A 20,774-nucleotide genomic window follows, 5' to 3' on the forward strand; every position below is an offset into this window, starting at 1 on the left:
TCTTTTATTGTATTTTTCTTTATTTTGTTAAATAGTTCCCAATTCTATTTCAAGCCACTCTCACATTTAGAATGAATTTAGAGGTCATCTAGTCCAACAACCTCATACATCAGACCTGACTTCTGGTATCAAACCTAGTCTACTACTCAAAATGTCTTCTGACCAAAGCAGAGTATAATGGGACTGTTGCTTCGCTAGATTTGGAGTCAATGCCCCAAGTTGATAATAATATCAGAAGCTATATTTTTATGATGCTTGCTCTTGTGAACTTGCTGTGCACTAATATCCCTGGATCTTTTTTTTTTTAAGATAGACTTTTTCTAACAATATTTACCTAATAGTTGTACTCATGATATTGATTTTTGGAACATAGTTGTAAGACTTTTCACTTAGACTTATCACATTTCAACTTCTAAATTTAGCCCAAAGTTCTATTCTGCCCAAATTTTTCAATTTTATTCTTATTCTCATCAAGTATGGTAGCTATCCCAACAGATTTGAAAAATCTGAAGATTTGGTAAGCATGTTTCCTATACCTTCATCCATGTTATTGATCTAAATGTTAAATAACATAGAATCAAGTACAGATCCCTGTGACACTCTACTGGAGACTTCCTTCCAAAGTAATATGGAACCACTAATATCTATAGCTAAGTCCCAGTTAGCATAAATAATGAATTCTTTGAAGTAATCACATTATTTGAATTTACACTGCATATTTCCAATGGTGTGGAACTAATTATTTTATTTAATGTAAATTTAAATTTGAATAGTGAGAATTTGAATATGTGCAACCATTTCAGAGAGATTCATTATCAAAAGAGACCTTCTCCCTTATTTTCCTGGGCTCCTTCTAGTACTGAACCCGCTGCCACCACTGAGATGTTGATGCCCAAGAAGAAGCAAATTGCTATCTATGAACTCCTTTATAAGGAGGGAGTAATGGTAGCCAAGAAAAATGTCCACATGCCAAAGCATCCTGAGCTGGAAGACCAGAATGTGCCTAATCTCCATTTCATGAAGGCCATGCAGTCTCTAAAGTCTTGTGGCTATGTTGAGGAGCGGTTTGCTTGGAGACATTTCTACTGGTATCTCACCAATGAGGGCATTCAGGATCTCTGGGATTACTTTCACCTCCCCCCTGAGATTGTGCCTGCCACACTCTGAAGAAGTCATCCTGAGACAGAGTCTCTGTCAGCTTCACCAGGAGTAAGCCAGGCAGGTTGCTCACCCTCCTGTTGAAGCTGACAGAGACACATACACATGAAGTGCTGCTCCCCCTAGTGCTGACAAGAAGCCTGAGGTTGGTATTGGGTCAGCAACAGAATTCCAGTTTAGAGGTGGATTTGGTTGTGGATGTGTTCAACCTCCTCAATAAAAAGTGTAGAGATGTTTTGTATCAAATTTGGGGAAAAAAAGTTACAAAAAACAAGCAACATCCTTTTAGTCCAGGCATTCTGAATCCATCTAATCTAATTATCACTTAGTTCATATCTCTTCATATTTTCCTCCAAAAAAAGAAAAGCAGAAAAGGTTTGTTTCAAAAGCTTTACCAAGATCTTGGTAAATTATATCCATAATATATATATATATATATATATATATATATATATATATATATATAATGTAATAATACTGTCAAAAATGGAAATCCTTTATCTGGCATGATTTTTAAAAATTAAATAAAACCAAATTGTTCCTTTGTGATCACTATTTACTTTACTTTTAATACTAAATAAACATGCCTATAATAATGTACACTACAATTTTGTTAGGAATTGTTAGGTTTGGGTAACTGTCTCTTTATTTCTGTCTCTGACTCTTTGTCTCTATCTCTCTCCTCTTCTTCCTTCTTCTCTACTCTCTAGAAAATATTTACTCTTCCCCAACTCTGTGGAGCTTCTCTCATTCACCATGGTTTCAAAATCAGTGAAAAATGTCTTAGCAATCACAGCCGCCATCTGTGTTTGATGAGTTGAACTCATCAATGGCAAGTGAATGATATCTTAATTTTCTACCATATCAGTTCCTTGCAAATATTTTTGTTCTATTCTCAGTTATAAAGATTATGCTCTTTTGTAGAAAATAAAAAATAAGATTAAGAATTATATTTTATGCCTTCTTTCCAGTATCATCATCCCTATGCCAGACATTAACTTTACATCCTGAACTTTATCCTAATACAGCTTTTAAAAAGAGCTGAGGTTATTTCTCAATAACAGTCATCTCAGAAATATTTAACCTAAAATTACATATGTATGTATATATGTGTGTGTGTGTGTACATATATACATGTATATGTGTATAGGTATTTATTTGAAACAAATATTTATTTTCTGATTGAATGTACACATTAGCTATTATGTGTACATTTGTACTACCTTAAACTTATATGCTTGCATGTGAATATATACAAACATGTTGACACATATATACTTGTGTATGTGTATTTTATTGTTGTTCAGTCATGTTAGTCATAGTTCAACCCTTTTGTGAACTATTTGGTGTTTCCTTTGCAAAGCTTCTGGAATGATTTACCAATTTCTTCTCCAGCTTATTTTATATATGACAAAGTGAAGTAAACAGGGTTAAGTGACCTGGCCATGATAACAACATTGCTGGTACATGTCTGAAGCTGGATTTGAACTCATAAACATGAGTCTTTCTGATTCCAAGCACAGTGTTCTATCCATTGCACCACCTAGCTGTACATGTATGTGCACACACACATAATGAATAGGTGTATATTTTTGCTAAGTGCTACAATTCTCACAATAGTCCTGTGAGCCATGTGCTGTTGTTATTCTCTTCATTTTATAGATGAAATAAAAGGCTGTAGGAGATTAAATGACTTATCTGGGATCAAAAGCTAATAAGTATTTGTTCTAGCTGCTGGAAATAGAAGTACAATTAATGATCTAGTCCTTACTCCTCACTTTCACTGGCCAATGAATTTTTTTCAAAATCTACATTGCATATTAGTGAAACATTTTTTACTTTCTTCACTGAGATTGAACAGACTAGTTCAAATTCTTTAGTGTATACAAATCTTGACAGGGGAGTATAATTTTGAAATGAATAAATCAAAGCCAGTGACCACCAGAGACAAGACAATTCTTCCTTGATATAGTGTGATACTCTTGTAAACATGGACACCATTAAAAGCACCATTGGGTTTATTTTATTCCCAAAACTACCCTTTTAGTGAACTTGAAATGCACAATGAAGATAAAACAAAACTGCTGGTTTTGTCAAATGGAAATGAGATGCTCCTGAGAATTTATTTTGTCCTTTCAGGGGATTGGTGATTAAAGAATAAGTGTTGGCTAATGAATATTTTTGATAATTTTAACTAATAATATTAGTATCATTTAAATTGACATTTCCCTAATAGTCATCCACAAATGTGGAAAATAAAGATGAGTATTATGGGAATCTCTGAATCATGATCTTCTATCCATCACCCATAGCAAACTTCATTAATTGTGGAGCTTCTTACCTCAATTTAATAGAAAATAGAAATCCACTCAGTGGTGCTTAGCAATCAATAAATCAATCAATCAAAAAGCAGTATTAAGTAGCTACTCTGTCCCAAGAACTATTCTAGGGAGCAATCAGTGACAGAGTCAGTTGACATAATTTTTTACCATTTCTCTCCTTAGTAATGATTTTATGCTTATGCTAAAAGACCTCCGTCAGTGAAAATGGATTAATTCTGTGAGAAAGAATTGGGGGCAGATGATTTGCAAGTGAAAGGTACCATCCATATTCAGTTTGTGTCTCCTTTTTTTTTTTTCCAAGTTTGAGTTAAGATTTAGTCCATAGGAAGTCACAAAAGGCAGGTTATTCAGGCCCAGCTCTTACTTCCTCAAAGCTTGAATGTGATCTGGTATTGGCAACAACCCTATACATCCAACAAAGTTAAGAAAAAGGAAAATAAGGGTTTAGAGAGTAAAAAAGTAATGAAAAAATGGGGAAAAATCAATGAGGAGAAAAAGAGTTAAGGCAGTTTGAGGGTAAGCTTTTAAACAAGTTGTGAACAGTTTGAGTAAGGGTATTCAAAGAATTAAGTGATTAAAAGGGCAAGTACCTGGAGTACACTGGAAATATTGGAAAGATTTTGCCAACTTTATTTTGAATAAACTGAGGGAAGATGAAATCCAGAAGGGGAGCCTAAAAGAAAAAAAAAAGAATATATTACCCTAAGCCCTGTTCTCCAAAGCCATCCATTAAAAAAAAAAAAAGCACAGTGTACTTCTTCTTTTCCTGTGCCTCTATATTCTGAAATCCTTCCAAATACACAAGTTGGATTTTTTTTGGACACATTTTCAATAAATTTTTGACTCTGCTCAAGTTTCATGCACTGACAAACCCTTTCAAATGGAACAGTCAACCTCTAATTACTGTTCCAAATAGAATGGTGATTGGATTTGCTTAGTTTAGAACTCAGGCTCTCATTTGTGGGTTATGAGTTATGAATCCTGAACCAGGTTTACACCATTCAGAGTTCAAATTCTGTTTGGTGTTAGCAAAATCTGATCCCCTGTTATGGAAGGGAAATGCTTTATCAGTGTGTTTGTTTTCAGTTTCTGTTTTCTTTCTTTCTTTCTTTCTTTCTTTCTTTCTTTCTTTCTTTCTTTCTTTCTTTCTTTCTTTCTCTTTCTTTCTCTTTCTTTCTTTCTTTCTTTCTTTCTTTCTTTCTTTCTTTCTTTCTTTCTTTTTTTCTTTCTTTCTTTCTTTCTTTCTTTCTTTCTTTCTTTCTTTCTTTCTTTCTTTCTTTCTTTCTTTCTTTCTTTCTTTCTTTCTTTCAGGACTCCCCATAGTTCAGGACACCAAATACCTCTTATAAAGGTCATTTTTATGAGTAATCTTCAAATGAATCAGAATTACTGCCCTTAGTATTCCTTGGAAATTGACATAAAGAAAATATAACCAGGGGAAATATTTGGCATGAGAAATTTTCAGTTTTCTATAACTCCAGACCTCTGGAAAAAGTTAAGACCTTGTTAGTGAATTCTGAAGAAAAGAAGTCATATTTCTAAGCATAATACAAAGGACATGGCAGAGAAGTTTTTTTCATTAATTACCCATAAATTGTACTATTGGATAATAGTACTCACAGCCTATTAAGAGAAAATGGATTAGTTAATACTTTTAAGATGATTTTTTAAAACATATTTGCATAGCCTTCCTTATATGTAGAGAGCATTTTAATGCACATTTTCTCATTTTTCCTAGAAGATAGGTGGAGTAATTATTGTTATCCTACTTTACATATGAAGCAGCTGAAGCCCAAACAGGTCAAGTGACTTCTTGAAGATCACCAAGCTAATTGGTAGAGCTGAAGTCTAAACTCAAAGCTTTGACATCTCAGATGGTGCTCGTCCCAGTACCCTATCTGGATATTTGTTTCTTATCCCAAATTATTTAGTGAAAAGGAAAGAAAAACTTCTTGAAAAATCAAGAAATAGCACTTCCTCAAATGGTGATGCTGACTTTTACCTGTACATTGTGAATTTGGGAATTCACATAATTATCTGCATTACCCAAGCTGAATAAATAGATAATTGGGAGAAAGGGAGAAATTTTTGATCAAATAGCCATTGAATTTTAAATCTATCAATGGTATAGAATCTATAGCACTACCTGCCCCCTTCCCATAGCTCCCCCGCCACCTCCTGGAAAGAAAAGACCCTCTTCAAATCAATTTTAAATTGTATTTTACTACATAGAAGCATAGGGCAATTCAGAATCAGGGAATAAGTTCAAGCACAAATAAATTAAGTTTGATTCAATGGATAAAGGTCAAAGCTTTTCTCAAAATTTACTCTAGTATAAATGAATAGGTTGTCTATTTCTGGATCTGTAATAAGCTCTTTGCATGTCTTTGAATTGAATAAGTTTTTTTTTAATGGCTTAGGCAAAATCATATGTATATATAATATAGTTTTACACCACTGGTCAATTTACTTCTAAAATTCTTTATAGGAAAAAAATTGAACAATACTACTACTACTACGACTACTACTAATAATAATAATAACAGGGGCAGCTAGGTGGCACAGTGGATAGTGAAATGGCCCTGGAGTCAGGAAAACCTGAGGTCAAATTTGACCTCAGACACTTGACACATACTAGATGTGTGACCTTGGGAAAGTCACTTAACCCCAATTGCCTCACAAAAAAAACCAAAAAACAAAAAATATATAATAATAACAATAACAATAACATTAAGAACAACAATTTTATATAGCACTTATACTGTGCCAGTATACTTATACTTGTACTGTGCTAATTGCTTTACAATTATTATCTCACTTGATCCTTAGAAAAATGCTGGGAGGCAAGTGCTATTATTATTTCCATTTTATAAAAGGGTTAAGTGACTTGCCCAGGGTCACACAGCTAGCAAATATCTGAGGCTAGATTTGAACTCAGTTCTACCTGACTTTAGGCTGAACATTCTATCCACTGTGCTGCCTAACATTTATACAGTACCTTAAGGTTTTAAAAGTACTTTACACATATTATCTCATTTTATTCTCACAAAAATTCTGTGAGGTAGGTGCTGTTATTAGTAGTACTATTATTATCCCCATTTTACAATTGAAGAAAATGTAACAAACAGAGGTTAACTTACTTGCCCAGAGTTTAACAGTTAGTTAAGTGTCTGAGGCTATATTGGAACTCACAATTAAATATTCTATCTTCTGTACCACCTATCTGATGCATAGGTTTAGAGCTGGAAGGGAATTTAGAGGACATCTTTCCATTAGCCTTCATTTTACTAGTAGGGGAACTGTGTCCCGGAGAGACTAAATAACTTGCTCTGTTCAGATATTTAGTGTTTGAGCCAGGGTTTTAACTTAGGAACTCGTACTTCCAGTCCATTTCCCTTTGTTCCACACAAGGTCTTCCTTCCTTAGTTCAGGCCCCAACCAGCACCATATATAAAACTCTTGCACATGCATTCTCCCAAACTTGACTCTTGATCATTTTTCTATAGGAGCTAGTAAACCATCTGAGAAAGCTATTTATAAAAGGGAAATGGAGATGTGGCTGATAATTATATAAAATGGGGTTTATAATTTTCTTTGCATTCAAGCATGTCTCATAATTTGTTTATATAGTACTTGCTATGGGTTAGGTCGTAGGGAAGGTGAAGTCACAAAAAGATGAAGATTTTTGGCTGAAGTCAATGACTTTGTAATTGTGGCTTGTGTGTATGTGTGCATGCTCTGTATCCATTGCGGGGATTAAATCACAATTCCTCCCAGCATTTCTTTTCAGGGTCATTGAGGATGTTACCATGTCTGAGCATTGTCAAAGTATTTGCTTTCTATAGTGGGTAGGATGAAAAGCCATCAATACTATAGTAAAATGAGGCAGAGCACCATGGGTCATTGTGTAGCTGAAATGATGGTGGTAGGGGATGAATTTTTCAGGTTTCAATAATTTCTCCTAGCATCCTAAAGATGTAAGAAAAATTCTATATTTTTGAAAACAAAGAATTAGGAAATTTTTGACCTGAACAGTAGTAGAGAACACCTACTTAAAATGCTTTCACATTGGCAGAGCATTTTACATGTGTCATTACATTTGAGCCTCACAACAGTGCTATGTAGTAGGTAGCACAGGTATTATTCCCATTTGAGAGATGATGAAACTGAAATTCAAAGAGGATAAAGGACTTGTCAATGGTCCCATAGGTTGGAAGTGTCAGAGACAGGATTGTAACCCAGGGCTTCCTCTTTCCAAATCCAGTATTCCATGGACTATGTCATGCTAGTTCTCATTCCCATCCGTGTCATTTTTTATAAGAAAAGCAGAAACCTAGAAGTGGAAAATGACTTGGCCAAGTTCACATAGGAAACTGATGGCAAAGAAAATTCAGGTGTCCTGACTTATAGCCCAATGATATTTTTTTTCAGGAAAAAATGCGACAAAAGCAAATTCATCCCCATAACCTGATGCCTTTCTTTGAGTCTTGTCCTTTGAGAGTTATAATCCTGAAAAAAAATTAAAAGGAACCCATAAGCTATCATTTTCTTTTCCAAAGATTCCCTATAGACCTTCACAGAGAAGAATGTAATGAAAAAGCAAACAGTTCCTTTAGAATACTGTTTTGGATTGAATGAAATGAGAAATGAGAACCTAGCCTATTAGAATATCCCAAATGATGGCAAGGCAATAAAAGTTCAGCTGCATAAAAGCCAACTAGGAGGGGAAAAGAAGGTAAATCAAAATTCAGAAAGCCCTAGGGTGGGGAGAAAAACCATTACCAATGATCAAATGTCTCAAAGTAGCATAATCTGCTACCCAAGGACCTGACTTTTACAGTTCTTCCATTGCACCCAAGTGAAGGAAGTTGGGCAGCAGAAAATTCCTTTTCATGTCTTATGATTATTTTAACATTGTTTCAGGCAGGATTATTTCCTTTATCCAATTATTCAGAGAGGTTGCCCACATTTCTCATTGGCAAAACTGTAACCAGCAAAAGAACAATTTGTAAGCAATGATCCAGAGGCTATTAACTTCTCCCATGCCCATTGAACTATGACCTGTACCATTCAGCTAGAGAAGTTTGCCCTTCCTGCATCCATCTTCTGTTTGGCATAGGATGCCCTTAGGAGCCAGCAGCAGTACAGTTGTTTAGTGTGAATATGTGTGTGTGGTTACTTTAATGCATGCACATATACATACATAAATACATATGGACATACATCTGTGTGTATCTGTGAGTTTGTGTGTATTTATGTGTGTGTGGTGTGTATTTACAACAGGTTTCCCTAAATTCTATGGCTAGATTCCAATAACAAAGGTCCATTTTTTCTTGATCTTCTCTTTTGCTTTGTCTAAGGCAGGCTATTTTGTAAGTCTAACTTTCTAGTTCCACGGGAGTTTTTTTAATTGGGGACCTTGAAGAAAGGGAGAAATTTATGTTAGTTCTTAAAGGTCCCTCCTCTACTTCTCTAGGCTTTGTTTTATCTAGCAGGAATGTATAAAGTATGCACTGCAAAGGGAGACTTAAAAGTACCTTTTGGTGACAATAGACATGTGCCATAAGGATCCTAATCAGCTGACATAGGAAGAACATACCTGCATAAAAAAGAGACAGTAAAGTAAAGAACAACTATGCCAAAATGAGAAGGGTAGAGAAGAAGCACTGGATGCAATCATGATTGGAGGAGAAATGAGAGAGGCCAAAGAACTATGTACTTTAAATGTGATTGAGAGCCAGGAAAAGAGGAAGATTTGAACATTGGAGAGGCAACTTAAAGATCAATCAGGAACGTGGCTTTGTGAGAGTCCTTGACTTTTTTTCCTTTATGGAGTTTATGGTACAATAGATGACAGACAGACAGAGAGGCAGGCAGACAAAAAGACAATCAGACAGATAGGCAGACAAACAGGAAGGCAGACAGACAGACAGATGGATAAAGATGTAAAAATAAAAGCAGTGAGTACTGATAGCCAGGCTTAAGTTAGATAAGGAAGATTTCGACAGCCAGGATTTCAGGAAAGTCATAGAGAAATGTTTTAGCTAATTGTTTAATTTAAGGTGTGTGGGATTGAGAGTAAGTCTAAGTGGTGTGGGAGTTGTATGGTTGCCATGTGTGTAAGCTTGCACCATGTCATATTCTTTCATCTTTATGTCTGTGATGAAATTCAATACAATCCTATCTTTTTAAAAAATTCAGTACAGACTTTAGAGATGCTGTGTAGTAGAGGTAAAGGGAGAATACAGGGATTCTGATCAGAGATCAGAAGAGAGATGAAAAAGAGGAATAAAAAATGTAGACAGGGAGGAGTAAAGCAAACATGAGAGAAAAGGAAAAAAGAAGTTCATTTGATTTGTTGACCAGGGACAGAGTTGGAAGGGACTTAAGAGGTCATAACATCCAATCCCTTCATTTTACATCTTAGGAAACTGAGGCTCAAAGAGATTAAGTGATTTGTTCAGGTCACACAACTAGTAAGTGTATGAGGCATGACTAAAACCCAGGTCTTACTGACTCTGGGTCCTGTGCTCTATCCATTCTGCCATGCTGCATCTTTTGATAACAAACAACTCCATTTTTCCTCACTGCTCACAAGAAAAGAAAGTAAAGGAATGATGTTTGGGTTCTCTCTCTCTGTCTCTCTGTTTCTGTCTCTGTCTCTGTGTCTCTGTCTCTTTCTCTGTCTCTGTCTCTGTCTCTCTCTCTCTGTGTCTCTCTTTCTCTCTCCTTTGCTTCCCCAGAGTAAGAAGACCATCTCCTTACCTTGATTGCCTCTGGAATCTAGCTACACAATGATTACTCAGAAAGTCACTATAGGCAGGTATCCCAAAAGAATGAGAATATTTTCAGAAACTATGTGTCACAGATGTACTTCAATGACAATTTTCATAGGGCTACTATTGTTCTATCATGTCTGATTCATCTTGACTCTTCAGTGGACCATACTATCCAAGAGGTTTTCTTGGCAAAGACACTGAAATGATTGGCCATTTCCTTCTCCAGTGGATTAAGGTAAACAGAGGTTAAGTGATTTGCCCAGGGTCACATAGCTAATGAATATCTGAGGCCAGACTTGAATTTAGGTCTTCTTGATTACACGCCCAGTACTCCAACCCCTGAGCCATCTAGCTGTCCAATTTTCATATATTAGGGGATCCATATTTATAGAATTAGTGGGATGGAACAGGATGAGGCCACCAGCACCAGAACAGGAAAGAAAAGTCAGTGTTCCCTAAGATAAAGGAAGGGAAATAGAATAAGGTTTCATATCATGTAACTATGGGCTTGGTGCTTTTTACAAATGTAATGATTCTGAGCTTTCTGCCTCAAGTCACTACCCACTTCAATCCACCCATCACATCTACCAAAGTGAGATTCCTTAAGAATGTATCTTACCAAATTAGTCTTCTACTCATTAATCTCCACTGGCTCCCCACTCCCCCAAAAATAAAAAAATAAACTTCTTTTCAGCTTTTAAAACCCTTCACAACCGTGTTCCAACCAGTCTTTCCAGCCTCGTGCTACCTTATTTCCTAGTTTGTATTAAGAAATCCAGGCAAATTTGCCTTCTCCCTTTTCCTCACACACTGAGTTCTATATCTTATCTCTGTACCTTTAAACTAGCAGTCTTCCAGGTCTGGGACACACTCCTCACTCACATCCACCTCATAGAATGTTTCTCTTCCTTTAAGACATACCTTACATGCTACCTTCTGCTGGAAACCTTTCCTGACCCCCTCAACTGCCAGTGCCCCACCTCTAAACCAACCTTGTTTTAAAAGACGTTGTATGTATTCTTTATAAACTTTTACGTATGTATATATGTACATATACATACATACACACACATATATATATCTAGATATAGATATATACATCCTTGATTGCTATATATAAATATATACTTATAATGCAGGTCTAATTTTTTAGTTCCACAGGAGTGTTCTTAATTAGAGGCCTTGAAGAGAGGGGGAAATTTATGTTAATTCATAGAGCATACTACTCCATTCCTACTCAGGATTCAATTTATCTGTCAAGAAGGTATAAAGAATGTGCACATAAATATATATTTATATGCTAGATAAAATTAATTATATGTGCATGTTTGTGTATATATATGTGTGTGTGTGTGTGTGTGTGTGTGTGTGTGTGTATACATCCCTTAAATTGCTCTCCCATTGGAATGAATCCATACAGTATTCCTAGCACTTAGGTACTTGGTAAATACTGATTGATTGATTCTATTAGCTTAATTAAAGCAGCATCATAACCACATTATATACACTGCATTGGAGCAGCTAGATGGCTCATTGGCTAGAGTGTTGGACCCTGGAATCAGGAAAACCTGAGTTCAAATCTAACCTCAGATACTTATCAGCTGTGTGACCCCAGGCAAGTCAATTAACCCTGTTTACCTAGTTTCCTCATCTGTAAAATGACCTGGAATAGGAAAAGGCAAGCCACACCAGTATCGTTGCCAAGAAAATTCCAAACAGGGACATGATGAGTTGGACATGACTGAAATGACAATGCATACTCCTCACATCCAGTCATCACAAAAACAATACTGTAAACTTTTGTGATTGAATTAAAATGAGACTAAATTGTTGCCTTGATTTGATCTTTTCCTATATACCTCTCTACCCCTTGACTGATTGATTCCATTTAAATCTAAATATTTAGGTATTTAAAAAATATATTTGGAATATTCATCAGGTTTAAGCCCTGATTGTTAGATCGTGATCTAAGAGGGAAGAAAGGACAGTTACACAAAGAAACAAGGAGGTGTGACAATTGTCATTATATTGAGAAAAAATGTTATTGTTGAGAGAAGGGAAAGATCACTGTTGGCTTGTGTGTACATTCTTAATATTTTAAGATTTATAAATCATTTTCCTTACCAATCCCCGCTGAGGTAGGTAATCCAAATATTAAGAGAGTACAGGAAGACTCTGAGATGATTCTAAATGGAAATTCCAGTGTGGGAATTTTCTCATCTAATGCTAATCACAACTCATCTTTGGGTTAGTAGATAAGTCATAGGTAGTAGCCTGGGGTATTTAAATACACCTGTGGTCACATAGCTAGTAACTATCAGAGGCAAGATTTATAATTACATTTATACTTAGTCTGGCTTCAAGAGCAGTACTCTATCTACTTGGCAATGCTACTTCTAATCTAAGTAGTATCATCTCCATTTTATAGATTAGAGAAGTGATCCACTGAGAGATGTTGGCAATGGAACTAGTTAGTAACTATAAGAGATGGGACACAAATCTGGTTCTTTTACTCAAACCCAGTGTACTTTCCATGATGCCATGCCATATCCAAGAAGACTTTATGTAAGACAAGGCCTTTGAATTTAGACTTGAAGGATAGATAGGTTTGTGCCCAGTGGAGAAAGGGAGAAGGGTGTGAGCAAAGATGTCAAAGCAGGAAAGCAGAATGTACAGTCAGGCATGGATAAGGCTTGTAATTTACCTGAAATATAAGACTCATGTAGGGTAATGATCTAACATAAGGTAGCTTGTGACCAAGTTGTTAGAACCTTATATGCCACGCTAAGTTCTCACCACTGGAAAATATTCAGCACAATCTATTCTGAGCTACTGTATATTGGCTCCCAATAATCACAAACTTACCACTGATTTCTGTATTCCAGTAAATTAGAAAAGAGGTTATCCACATTCATTCCCTTTCCTCCATTCACTAAACCAATACAAAGAGTGGGCTAATTATGCTCAGCTGTGCACAACCAACCCATGGCTCTGAAAAATTCTATGAGGCCAGTACCCTAAATTGGACCCTAACCATCTCTCACTTGTACAGTTGTAATGGCCTCCAAATTGGTCTCTCTCCCTCCAGTATCTCCTTACTCAAATCCATTCTCCACATAACTGTTAAAATGAAAATCTCCCCAATGCACAAATCTGACCAAGTTACCATCCTGCTCAAAAAGCTTCAAATATCCAGTTTTCCCAACCATCCCACAGGCATGGAGGGTCACTGTAATACTAACCACCTCTCACTGCATGGGGTGTTTAAAGAATCTAAGAATCTGTGTTTACAAAACACTGTTGCTTGAGTAAAAATGTCAAGCCCATCTGTTTCCTTTATTTCCTTTTTCCCACCGATGCCTCCCTAATTCCTTCCATGTTACCCTTTGTAATTGCAACAATTTCCCTCTGCCCACCCTGGTGACTTCATAGTCTCCACTCTCTTATGTTCTGGATTACTGAATCTAATTAGAAGCCCAATAGCAAGAATTATGACTGATATGTACCTCATGGAATTTTTTCTCACCCAGTAAAGTCAGCATGGTGCACCGAAGAGAACACTGTGTTTTTAAGTCAGTAGACTTGGGCTTGAGTTATCTGGTTGCTGATATTTATTAGCTGGGCCTTAGTCAATTCATTGATAAAAACATGGGATTAGAGATGATCTCTAATTTCCTTCTCACCTCCAAATCTATGATTCTCTGATTCTACTGGCATAATCCTGGGCAAATAATTTCACTTCTCAGGCCCTTTGTTTCCTCATCTGTAAAATGAAGGGAATTGGACAGGATGAGCTCTAAGCCCCTGCTAGTTGTAACCCCTACAGCATGTCAAACAAAATTATGAAGAGTGAAATAAGTAGAACCAAGAGATAATCATCAGTAATAGCAATATTGTTTTAAGAACAACTTCGGGCAACTAAGTCATTTTAACTATTATAAACACCCAAATTACCAAACAAAGACCTATGAAGGATGATGCTATCTGCATCTAGAGAAAGAACTAATAAAGAAAAGTACATATAGAATGATTTTACTTATGCATGTGTGTGTATTTGTGTCAAATGATAGCCATCTCTTGGGAGAAGGGAAAAAAGAAAGTTACATGATAACTTTATTATATATTTAAAAGGAAAAGCAAGTTGTACATAATAAAAAGTGCTTTGTAGATTGAATCTAAAATCCTGTGAAAATATCATTAGTAAAGATCACTATTTTTGTCTCTTCCAAAAAAAAATGTTTCTTTCTGAACCCAACCAGGGTTCTGAACGTCTAATATATTGTAGGTTCTGAATAAGTATTTTCTAAATGTAAAAAAAAAAGAAAGTATAAATACCAAAACACATTGCCAATATTTCATTACAGATTCTGTATACAATATCCCTGACACAGTCTTATATGATAGATTTAAATGAGTCCTAGAGGTTATTATAATCCAAACCCCTGCTTTTTTATGATTTAGAAGCTTTTCAAACTAAATCCACTAATGATTGAGAGTTTGAAAACTCAAATGGTTTGTCAGTTATGATAATTATCCGACTGGGAAGATGTGAGTTTGGGGGTCCTGTGTATTTTTTTTTCCTTAGCCCAGACTTCTGCTTCTACTTACATAGGGAACTTTTGATGAGAAGAATCCCTTTACTAATGAAGATCAGTATATACTCAGAAAGTTGTCTGAGGGTGCTGAGAGGTTAAGAAATTTGCCCAATGTCACCCAGCAAGTATTTTTTTTCAGAGGCAAGCTTTGAACCCTGCTCTTCCTGAGCTCAGGGCCAGCTCTCTGTCTACTATCATCAATCCCTATCCCTGCTCCTCCCCCCCCCCCCCAAAAGGGCCTATAACTAACTCACCCTTAGTTTATACTGTTAGCTCCAGAACAGCCTGGGGATTCATGGAATTTATGATATGACTTAGAACTGGAAGGGAATCACAGATACAATTTATTTCAACACACACATTTAAACGGAAGAGGAAGAAATGTTCTAGAGATGAAGCAACTTAGCCAAGTTTACACAGACAGTAACAGAGGAAAGATTCAAACTCCACATCTCTAATTCCAAATCCACTGATCTTACCAGTGTACCAAGATGACCATCCCCATATCAGGTTAAATGTAAACTAGCTCATGGTTATATTGTTAGAAAATACCAGAGTCATCTTCCAAATTTCAGGCCCCAGACGGTAGCTCCAGTGCTTTTTCCGCTATACAATAGGATTAAGTCAAAATAAACATCTAAATAAAAATGCCTGATAAGTCATTCCAGTTGAATTCGATCATACACCATAGTTGGCATTTTGTTTCATTTTGTTTTGTTTTTACTGCAGGTTTTTGGCTTTGATTTTTGGGGTCTTCCTCACATCCCCTGTGGTACAATACCTTCACAGGGCCCCCAAATGAGGAGAAATAGCTTATCCAAAAGGCCAGAAGACAGCAGCCATGCATGACTGAAGGAAACAAGCAGAAATACTCGCATGAATGGCTCAGTAAACAGGAAAGCATGTCTCTGAAATCTTGGGACCTCTAGCCAGTTTCCCATTTCTTGCCTCCTCCTTCTTACTGTCTACTGAATCATTTTCCACTGGCGTTAAAACTTCGACTTACAAAGAAGATACTCCAAAAAGAAACTGTTGGAAGGGGGTCAAGATGGAAATAATAAATAGTAAGACTCAAGGAGTAATGACTGTCACTACACACATACAGCCAGAGATAAAATGTGAAGTTCATTTGCCAACAGCATTAGCAGATTTTCCAAATATTGCTTGTTATAAACCTAAAGTGCATCCTTGTTATTTAAACCAGAATAATGAATCACCTCTAAGTATCAAGTAGCACATGAACATGCTTGAAACCAAAGGCACCCTGTTGGTCTGCCATACATGACATGGCCCATTCTTGTGTGGGTATGTTTGTGCATGTGTGTGTATGTGTTTATGTGTGTGTATGTGTGTGTGTGTGTGTGTGTGTGTGTGTGTGTTTTCTTCTTCGGGTGATTGGGGGTATAATGGGAGTTGAGAACTGTAATTCATAAGAAAGATCTGCAAAATGGATTGCAGGATCATATGCTTAGAGTTGGGAAGAATGCTAGAGGAACATCTCACCTTTCTAACATGCGTGTTGGATTTTTATATCATTCTTAGCTAAGACACTGACTAGCAGTGAATGACTAGCAGGGAAAGGTTGTGACTGAAGTGAGATCAGCATGTTTCTGCATATGTGTAACTAAAGATTTAACCCCATTTTCCATTTTTCATGACTCCTCAATGATGGAGAACGATTACAACTTTATGAAAGGGTCAAGTTCATGAGGGCTTATGGGATGGTCTTCTGGCTTCCACCTTTGAGACAGAAGATAGAAAGTTCCAAACTACATCAATCAACAAACATTTATTAAGTAGCTCTACAGAGTAAGCACCTTGATGGGAGAGAAAGATTCTGGGAAGAAGCCAACATATAGAGGAGCTAGAACCCCAATTATGTCTCCATCTCCAACTTCCCATACTAGAGACTGTAGTGAATTCCCCTTTGGATGAAATGATGGATTTTCTCTTGGTTGAACTGAGATATCTCACTTTCAGTTAGAAAGTTCATTCTTACTCCAGTGCTCCTTCTACTGTTCCATGTTTTCTCTCTAAAAAACATTTTTTCACTAATACAAATTTCAGAAACCAGCAGCTTCTACAAAAGTGTGGAAACTAATGGGAAAGTCTAACAGGTCTTTCTTTGTGTATGGCCTTATGATTTTAAGGATCCATTCACTATAGATAGGTATGAACTTAAAAAATTTCTTGTCTAAGCTCTCATTCATTCATTCCAATTAAATATAACCAACATTTATTAGGTACTTATAATTTGCCAAACATTATGCTAAATGCTAGGGATAAAATTAATAAAAAAAGACAACCTCTGTCCTTAATGAGTTTACAGTCTAAAGGGGATGACAATGCACAAAAGGAAGCAGGAAAGTTAGGTTAGAAAAAGGACATGAAAACTGGAGTGCTTTCATTCAAGCATATATGTACCTTTTGCTATGTTCTGGGATACAGTTATAAAGCCAAAAACAAAGCAGTTTCTATTTTTAGAGAACCTGTACTAAGCAACTAGATGGCAAAATAGATAAAGTTCTGGGCCTGAAGTCAGGAAGATTGATCTTCCTGAGTTCAAATCTGACCTCAGACATTTATTAGCTGTATGACCTTGGGGAAATCATGTAATCTTGTTTGCCTTAGTTTCCTCATTTGTAAAATGAACTGGAGAAGGAAATGGCAAACTACTCCAGTATCTTTGCCAAGAAAACACCAGTGGGGTCATGAAGAGTCAGACATGACTGAAACAACTGAACAACTCTATAATAGAACAACTCTATTGAGTTCTAGAAAGAGATATTTTAACATAACACATATAAAAAGTAAATATAAAATAATTTTGGTTTGGGTAGGAAAGGAAAGATACTAACAGCTAGGAGTAATCAGTAAAGTCTTCATCAAATTCAATTTTGCCTAGAATGAGGGTGGAAAATATATCCTGAATGAGGCAATTATCTTAAGAGTTCCAACCTGGGCTTAACCTCTCATTTAGCCACGCAGGGTATATGGAAACAAAAACTGAAGGTGGAACAGTGTTAATATCAATTTATTTATTGCTACAAATTCTGTCAGCTAAAGTCAATTAAAATATATTGAGTTCTTACTATATTCAAGGCAATTTTCTCTAAGTTTCTACTTTATTCTTGTAGCTTTGATTCATTTAATTGTTTAATTTAATAAATCATTGCATGAGTAACTCAAAAATTTTTTATAATGTGACCTTGGACAAGTCAGTTGACCTTTCCATGTTTCAGTTTTCTCACATTAAAAATCAATATAGACTGGAAGAACTTTTTTTTTTCCAACACAGCATATTTTCTTTGAGTGGTATGAAATGGGATGAATTAATCAATCAGTCTCTTTTTTTCTAATTGTTTATTAAGTGCTTACTATATGCCAAGTGTTGTCCCAAAATTTGAGGTGGCTGGAGGAAAAATCTTCCCTTTATTTCAGAAACTCACATTCTAATAAAAGAGGATAGCCGAAATAAAATAGTGAAAGTCACATAGAGGAATACCACTGGATTTGAAGTCAAAAGATGGAGATGGAGTTCTCAGACCTTTTACTGAATTACTGTGTGACAATAATTTTGCCTGTCAGTGTCTCAGTTTTCTCTTTTGTAAGTTGAGGGGTTTGGACCTCTAGGGTCCCTTCTAATTTGTGTGACTATGTACTTACAGCACATTATAATTACTTATTTTTTAAATTATGATTTTGAGTAATTAAGTAAACTTTAAACAATATTCATATAATCTACAAGAATTTCCTATAAAATGCATCAGAATAGTTTGGATGTTTTTTTAAAAGATGTTTTTGTTTTGGTTTTTCTGTTTTGTTTTGTTTTGTTTTTCCATAAAGATACAGTATTTAAAAAGGTGAATGTCAGCTAACGGAAATGTCCTCTCATTTAGAGCAAGCATATTAAACTCAAATGAAATGGAGGCCACAAAACAGTACATAAATATCCCTCTAGGATGGATATTGACTTAGAAAACCACATATTAACCACCTATGTTCTATTATATCTTGGTTTGGTTTGTTAACTATTACATAATTACATTTTCATCTGATTCTGGCCTTACTCAGGAGCTGTGCTTTGGGCTGTGTGTGATCTGCAGCCAAAGTGTTCGACACTTCTGATCCAGAGTATCTCTTTTCTTGAGGATGTCAGATTAATGAAAGGATGCTATATCCATGCAATTTCACTGATGGAAATATACTGAAACATGTTAAATATTAGAGAATAGAGGAATGTTAAGTGATACATGAAATTTAACCTCAATGGCAACACCTGGTAGGAAGGAAATATTACTAAGCCTGGACTCATATCATTGTTGTTATTTGTCTTTTATTCTAGAAGGGACCAACAAAAACACAAAGGTTGTATCTTGACAAGCATGAATTGGATATGAGTGGGATAGAGCTGATCAACGGCATCTGCTTCACTGTCCCGAGTCATCAAAGTCTATTGGCAAGACAACCATCAAGATGACTGGTGATGGCCCAGTATGGACACACAACATGAGTGTCCTTGGCCTTTTTAAATTAATGTATTTCCCAGGTTTGTCTGAGGCTATGTCCATTCAATAACTAAGGGCTTAATAACAGTTGAGACAAGATGGCCCAATTTACCATCTCAAAAATATGAATCTGGAAGGGGAAGGCCCTCAGAGTTTCTGGCCAGAACAGCAAACAATTGCTATTTACACTCATTCTAAGCCATCAAAATCTAAACGATGAGCCAGAAGCTTGGAATTTTATTGGTCATTTGATGAAAATAAGCTTTTAAAATGCCCACTTTTTCAGAGCTATATTTCAAGAAATCAAAAATGAAAACCATGGAGGAAGGAGGAGGAGGAGATGCTGATGCTAAAGAACAAAGAGGAGAAAAAGGAGAAGGAAGCAGTCTATGATTCCTGTTTTAGGACTTTCCTCACACCATTCATTCAAATTTAAATGTTGACCTCTCTCCCTTTTTCTATCAGTTGGAAACCTACCTATCCTTCTGACCCCAACTCAACTGCTACCTCTTCTATGTCACAGCATCCTGAAATGACTCTTCCTTCTTTTGAATTTCCATAGTGTTTATATACCATATTAAGACACTTTCAAACTATTTTTAATGAATTGAAGAGATGGCGTCTAAAGACATGTATTTAAGTTTTGACTCATCTACTTAGTAAGTACAGGACTTTGTCCAGGAATTTATTCTCTTCAAGCCTCAATTTCCTAATCTGTAATATAGGAATAACTATACTTCAGTTTTCTACAATCCTACCTTCTTCTTAGTCTTATTATCAGGAAAAAATAACATTTAAAAAAGGAATGTTACTATAATTTTTTTCATACCCCATTTCTCTAAAATGTAATATTAAAAGCAAAGAATAAGTCATTTTCAGGTTTAAATCCCCAACACCTAACGCAGTGTCTTTCATATAGTAAGTAAATAATTGCTTATTAAATCATATTAAATGTATTTTGACATTTTAACTATCTCTGCAGATGTCTATCTGCTCAGTTTGGCCAAATGATATTATTCATCATGTTGAACATCCTCCAGTAAAGACCTACAAGGTGGTTGCAGTAAGCTCTCAAAGGTTAGACCAATGGAGCACAGGCTCTGGCCAATTATATTTTGTTGGAAACTCAATAACATTCTGTTAACATACTGTGCCCGATATCCAAGGCCCAATCTAGTCAAGTACAGAAAGGATCATCATCCATAGACAAGGAACTAGGTAATGAAATACTTTAGACAAGGCTGCCAATGAAAGAAAGAGTTTTACTTTTTTTCTTTAATAGCCCTCAGTCTCCTCAATGTCCTTTCCACTGCTACAATTAAAGTGAAGGTAGCAAAAAAAGATGATAGATGATACAATGAATCACAATTTTAGACTATTTCTAAATATTTA

At 35.9% G+C, this 20,774-nt stretch overlaps 1 pseudogene; it reads left to right on the forward strand.

Annotated features, from left to right (window-relative positions):
• The first annotated feature begins 882 nt into the window (after positions 1–882).
• Positions 883–1,378, forward strand: LOC122732765 (annotated as a pseudogene).
• Positions 1,379–20,774: the final 19,396 nt, after the last annotated feature.

Source organism: Dromiciops gliroides, chromosome 6 (assembly GCF_019393635.1).
Source record: "Dromiciops gliroides isolate mDroGli1 chromosome 6, mDroGli1.pri, whole genome shotgun sequence".
Lineage (NCBI taxonomy): Eukaryota > Metazoa > Chordata > Mammalia > Microbiotheria > Microbiotheriidae > Dromiciops > Dromiciops gliroides.